The sequence below is a fragment of the Glandiceps talaboti genome, chromosome 20, assembly GCF_964340395.1.
Source record: "Glandiceps talaboti chromosome 20, keGlaTala1.1, whole genome shotgun sequence".
Classification (NCBI taxonomy): domain Eukaryota; kingdom Metazoa; phylum Hemichordata; class Enteropneusta; family Spengelidae; genus Glandiceps; species Glandiceps talaboti.
The window spans coordinates 13,900,822-13,907,344 of NC_135568.1; the positions used below are offsets into that span (position 1 = coordinate 13,900,822).

Sequence of the window (6,523 nt, forward strand, 5' to 3'; positions counted from 1 at the left end):
CGCTACCATCTCACATAAATGCATAGCCCTCGGGGTATCACCTTTCTTCTGTATCATTACGAATCTACCGACGATTGGACCATTAACGCATCCTCTTTTGCGTTTACCAATGCCAGCAGCCTTTGGGATGTTCACATCAAAGCATACTTTATTGTCTGGGTGATTTGGGTCGGGTGAGTTTCCTACTTTGACCACAGTATTGGAGTAAGTACCTAAATATAAAAAATAAAACCAATTACGCAAACCATGTCATAAATTAGAATATTTGGTGAGCGAGTTCCCTGTCTAAAAATAACTTTAAAATGATGTATTCAGAATTAAAATTTTAATGTAAAAGGTTGAGATAATATAAAAGAGTCTAAACAAACACTTACATCCTCTTTTTGATAAAGTATCTGCACAGCTCTTTGGGAAATGCATGGTGATCTGGTTAACGACAGTAGGTTCTCCGAGGTCCACTATAAATGACGGCTCTAAAGTTTTAATGCCTGAATCTGCACAGGTTGTAGGGTCACCATCAGTCAGATATTTTAGTGTATCTTCTTTAGCAAGCCATGCATCAAGATACACTGGTTTATGCAAAGCGAAGTTATCTGAAAGAGATATATTGAAATATTTGAACACTTTAACGTCCTTGATTTTCTCCTCACATTCAAGAAAATGGACCCCAATAGAGTTTTGTAATGACATAAGTGCAAGAATATACACATACTGGGAAAAACGAAAAGAGGTCTTCGCATTTGCATTAATTAATGAACACATATGCAATTTACAAATCACACAAAGATAGTCTTGTAGCACATCATTTTCACAAACCAGAACACACATTATTCAGAATTGCATTTAAGGTCTTTACAAGTGTGTTCTCTACAGCCGATAGCAAACGTAATCAATTGGAACTAATAATCTTGATGCCCTAGTACATATGTATCTCTCACTGAACAACGGGTTATGAAAAGAGCCAGTTAAGTTAACCCATCTCTCTTCAGTTACATTTACCAGCTTTGTTCGTCAATTTGGGTTGTTTTTTGTTCTTTTTTTTACTAAGCTAGGGTGCTTTTCCTTTTACATTTCACCATTGGGGTTTACGATCTTACCAGCTAACATCACTTGTTTGCAGACCTGTAAGATTTTATACTTCCATTGTTTTCTCGCCTTTTGCTTGATTCAATTTTAGTAGTCTGGTACATTCACTTTTGTATTCAGTATTTTTGTTATGGTCCCTTTCCTCCATTTTTGTACCTTCTTTTGTGTTGAATTTTGACTCTTACCATTATGTTTTTTGTACATTTAATGTCATTTTGTAAGGAGTCGGTGTATTGGAACCCTTTCAAACTCAAAATTAAAAATCCAAATGGCGCGTGTCACACTTTTTACAAAATACGCATGCTATTACTTGACTCACGAGTACAAGATAAAAAATACCTACCACCACTGCTTTCGACTTGTACGTATAGCACACTTGCTGAAATTAATATTAATAATTTCATGTTGTAATCTCAAGTCGACGTTTTGATCTATAAATAGAAAAATAAACTGGGTATCAGTTTTTAAGTTGTGTTGACATAAATTGATTTTATAAGAATGTCGTAAGTTTACAAAGTTATTACACCTATGATAATTTTCATTAAGGAAAAAAAATGAATTGTTTCTGGACAGCCCGCGCATCACTTAAATACCCCGCCTCGGTCTTTTTTTCCATGTTTGTCCGGACCATGTAGTTTGTGGATCCGGGGAAAACACAAAAATACCCCCCCCCCCCATTTCAGTGAAGACAACTACAGAGCCAATTACGAACAAGCAAATGTCATCTGCCCCCACATACACACTTTTTCTGAAGTATTAAATAAAAAGAACAATAATTCTCATAAATAGTAGCTTGAGTAACAAGCTAAGAATGAAAAAAAAAGAATTCGCGTTGTCGCCGCACCACTTTAGACAAAATGTCCTAACCAGAAACAATTCTCTCTTTTTTGGGCGTAGTATGCAGATTATTCTCTATTTAACATGGACGATATCTAATTATTGGGTTTTAATACATTTTCATTGATCAGGGTGTATGAACACGAAAATAATACTCAATTTCAGTTAGTGAAGGTTAAGGATAATTATATAAAAAACTATCACTTTACATGAAGAGTGTATTAATGTAAATACTAATTGAAAATATTGACAATGACACAAAGGTATAATTGATCACTACTGTTTAATATATTCAGCAAGAAACGGAAGTTTTTTTTTAAATATGCCGAAGTAGTTTCACAAATAAAAATTTACTTTATGCTGCTCTCGTGGCAAAAAAATGAAAGTTTTGTAACAGGTTTGAGATCAACCGTCATAGGTAGTTCACGAAACAAGTTGTTATGGAGAGCAGTACTCACCACGTCTCATTTTATTATATAATTATACTATTAAAGCCTTCTGATCGATAATTTGGATTGGTTTTTCTTTTATTATGAGGAGAAATCTTCATTTTGTCAATGAAAAAATTTGATAATTCTCAGTTCCCAAAGAATTTGCTTTAACTTCTATACATGTATTATCGTTAAATTCATAACATTGTTTTATCGAAATAAAATTTCGTTATTTTACATTGAATTAAAAACTTTGTTCACCCCCCCCCCTCCCATTAAAGTACAGAAATTGAAACAGCTAAGACCAATTTTGATAAATGGGACAAGGGAAGGTGTTCAATTGTGCGATGTCTAGTAGTGTGTGTGATGAAAACAAACCATGGAAGTACGCAAATTATGGAGGTGTTCAATTGTGCATCCTCATTTTACCATGATTGCGGATATCTAATTTTATCTCCTGCAAAAACATGAAGGGGGCAAAGAATAGAGATGTTCAATAGTGCACCCTCATTCTAACAGGACCATGCACTTTTACTTTTAGCAATTAGTTGCAAAGAAATAAAGCAAAGGGTGAAAATGTAAGAGTACTCGCCAAATTGTCTATACAACTTACCTACATACAATAAGCCAACGTTTAAATTTTTAAATGCAATTTTTTTCAAAAGTGAAAATGATTCACCCTTTATCCTATGGTATTAGAAATAATTTTAAGAATTTGTATTTTTATGCTGCATTTTGGTACTCTGTATGAGACTAGCCCACTGATTAATGTATTTTGGAACTACATAATGCATTCAGCAAGTCATAAAAATAAATTGAAAAAAAAATTCAAGATAATATGAGCATTTTTATTTGGGCATCAGCTCAAGCCTTGAAAGTCGTATTTTTGTTAACGAAATGAAATGTCGCTGAAAGTAACTTATTCGACAAATTTGATTTGTTGCTGAATTATTCAATACATTGAAATGTGTTTTGAAAGATATTCAAATTATCAACGACAAATTTAGAGAAAATACAGTAATTTGTCTCAAATTCGAAACTTGTCCGGGTAAACATCATTATATGACTCCAAAAATAACAATCCACAATAGATAAGAAGGTATTTATTTTGTTTTTATTATACATATCAAGACCTAAACAAATTTTTGGTTCCGGTTACCCGACCACACGAAGATTTCCACTGCCGTCCCAAAATATTGTTTACGTATTTGAGAAAAAATAATAAAATCGCGAACATTGTGAATTCTTCCAGTGAGTAATGGTGGTACATCTGATGGGAAGAAACCAATAACACAGATACCATATGGAAAACTACTACGGAAAACACAATTGATACTCACACATGAAAATAAAATCTCCCTACTACACCTATTCTAACATTGAGCGTAATCGGAACCACGCAATATGTTTAGGCCTACGTATGGGCACCAATAGTTCTTTAACATAATTATACGAAAGTGATCCTATCATAACTGATACAGTACGGCTATCAGACCACCGGTATGGACACAACCATTTTTGTGTGACATACGAAACGTGTTTGTACAGCCCATGGATTTTCACCTACATGTACATATCACCTAGCTTCAAACCCAGTTATATTCCAGGAATATAATAGTATCTTCTAGACTAAGTATAGAAATTACAATGGCTGATAGCCGTACTCTCTTGCCCTAGCTGTATACAATATCTTATGGTACTACTGGTGTATGTAGTAAAGAATATATTGTGCTCAAATCCCTTCGGGTGTGAATTAGCAAGGTAGATCGGAACAATTGTCTCCATTATAGAGCTATATCTTAGGCCTAACAAAACAAATTGTGTGGTTCCGATTACACTCAATTTGAGAATAGTTACGGTAGGTAGATTTTTTTTCAAAATATCTTTTTCATATGTGTCTAGTTCAGGCAGTTGAATACATAAAAAAGGTTTAAGGTCGGCAATGGAAAACTAGGTGGGGTCGGATGACTGGAGCCAAAACAAAATATTTTAGGCCTAACCACAAAAATAATTACATCTAAATGTTACAACCCACCCATTTTGAGTGCATTAAAACAAAAAAATCACATTTTTCGGACCATGATTTAGTCGATTGATTACATTGAGTGCATAAACTAGGTTCAAACTTCCTCATGATGTAGAAATAGCTATTTAACAACGGGGGCAGCTAAATTAAGTTGTTTGTTGTGCTTACTATGCTGGAAATGAAGCAGTGATTGTGGCAAAGAGCCGATCTCAGTATTAGCACGTTTGTGGGTTTACTCCGTTGCATTTAGTAAAATTTCGATTTTTAAATATCACGGTTGAATATATATATATGAAAACAAAATATACTCAATTTATGCCCATTCTCCCCGTCACTGCATTTATTAACAATATCATGTATAAAATCATAAGCGACAAGACGAACAATGAAGACAAAATGAATGTTTAGCAATATGGAAGCACACTTACTCCAAAAATCGATGAATACAGTCTGATATTTCTTTGATGACGAGTCGCTGAAATACTTGCAACTGGGCACCTATGTTCTGCTTTTAAACTTTCATGATCCCATCACCTGTAAAAATGACTTTAGTATACCTGCATATATATGGAGGTGTGTCCTCTCAACGATTGATATCTGTGTGACGTATATTACCCTTTTTTAGCGGTGCAAATTTTCCTTCCACGATTACCTGTTCGGTGACATTATTGCCACAATCATATGCAGCTTGTAACAACATACACATTACTGTACAAATGTTTCTGTTCAAAGTGACTTTCTTTCAGGAAAAAACACAATACAACTCTATCTCTTTGATATTTGATTTTTCTTTTTGATCTTCAGCATTATAACGGGTTGTTAGCGGTTAATTAAGTGCATCTGCAGAAAATACTCAGAGACACGACCTGGAAATTATAAAATGATGTTATAGTTACCTGTAAAAAAATATAAAAGCTATCATTACATATGTACCAGACATTACTTGCACTGGTGCGCGCGCATACCAGAGGCCGTCTTGAAACCAATATCATGAAGTTAGCACCACGAGGTGATATTACATCCACCTGAAGGTATAAATTGACATTGGATACTATACTAGATGAGTTGTCTGTAAGCATTTCCATGTAATGTGATTAATTTAAAAATAATGTCTCAATTGGCCCAAGACCATTTCAAAGTTTTTTTTAGTTATATCATGATGGTTCACGTATGGAAGCCATTCAGCCAAAAGTGATATGAGCACCAACAGTAATACATGTGTATATTTATCTCGATTTATATTACATTCAGACATGTTTTAAAAGAAATTGCAACACATATATGCTACAAAGTGTCGGCGATATTCAGGAAATTGCCTGATTGTGACAATCCACACTGAAGGAAATGGCCGAAAAATGGGTTTGTACTTCTTTCTCAAAATAGCATTGCTGTAGTTAGACCCCTCTGGTTGTAACCACTCCAATTGTCAGGTACCCTGGAAATATACATACACATATGTTAGGTGCATTTATATGACTCAGTCAGACTTTATGGTACTAATAGATTCAGCGTCGATCGAGATAACAACAAATAAATTAACATATTGATATAAGACAAATACAAAAAAAAACATATTGATAGTTTTTTGGGGGTTTTCATTTACGATCTGATATGTCTCAAGATGTTTAACTTTAGAAGACACACTCCCATCTGAAATACTTCACTTCTATATATGTATGCATAACTGAATGGTGGTATGGTTTTTAAAAATGGTGGCAACAAAAAGTGAAACTACATCATGTCTGTGATATGCAAGAATAGCTGGCCTGTATTTGATAATTGCCCCTAAATATCAAAGTCAAGGTCACATGTCAAGGCCTTAAAAGAAAGCCATGTATCTTGATGTGTTGCTGTTAACATTTATTAGAATTTTTGATATAAATATTATTATTTTGAGTGCCATATGATGTGAATAAAAACCATCTGTAAACATCTGACAATGAGTTTTCTATTAAGTTTTCAAATTACATTGCAGGCACTCTAGTTTTCATATACAAACTGTGAAATGGATATCCGCAATTCTTAGTGTTACAACTATGTTTCATGCTGGACATTGTCCTGGTATAATTAGTTTCATACATGTACCCATCGGGTAATAAGTAAGAACATAATATTTGTTCATTTTACATAGTGAATATCGTGT

The 6,523-nt window shown here is 34.0% G+C and overlaps 1 long non-coding RNA gene across 1 annotated transcript; it reads right to left on the reverse strand.

Annotated features, from left to right (window-relative positions):
• Positions 1-485: 485 nt before the first annotated feature.
• On the reverse strand, positions 486-4,881 carry LOC144450490 (uncharacterized). Its single transcript, XR_013482249.1, has 3 exons — positions 4,809-4,881; positions 1,430-1,517; positions 486-593 (listed from the first exon to the last, which is right to left on the reverse strand). It is a non-coding gene; the product is annotated as an uncharacterized LOC144450490 (long non-coding RNA).
• Between the last annotated feature and the right edge of the window lie 1,642 nt (positions 4,882-6,523).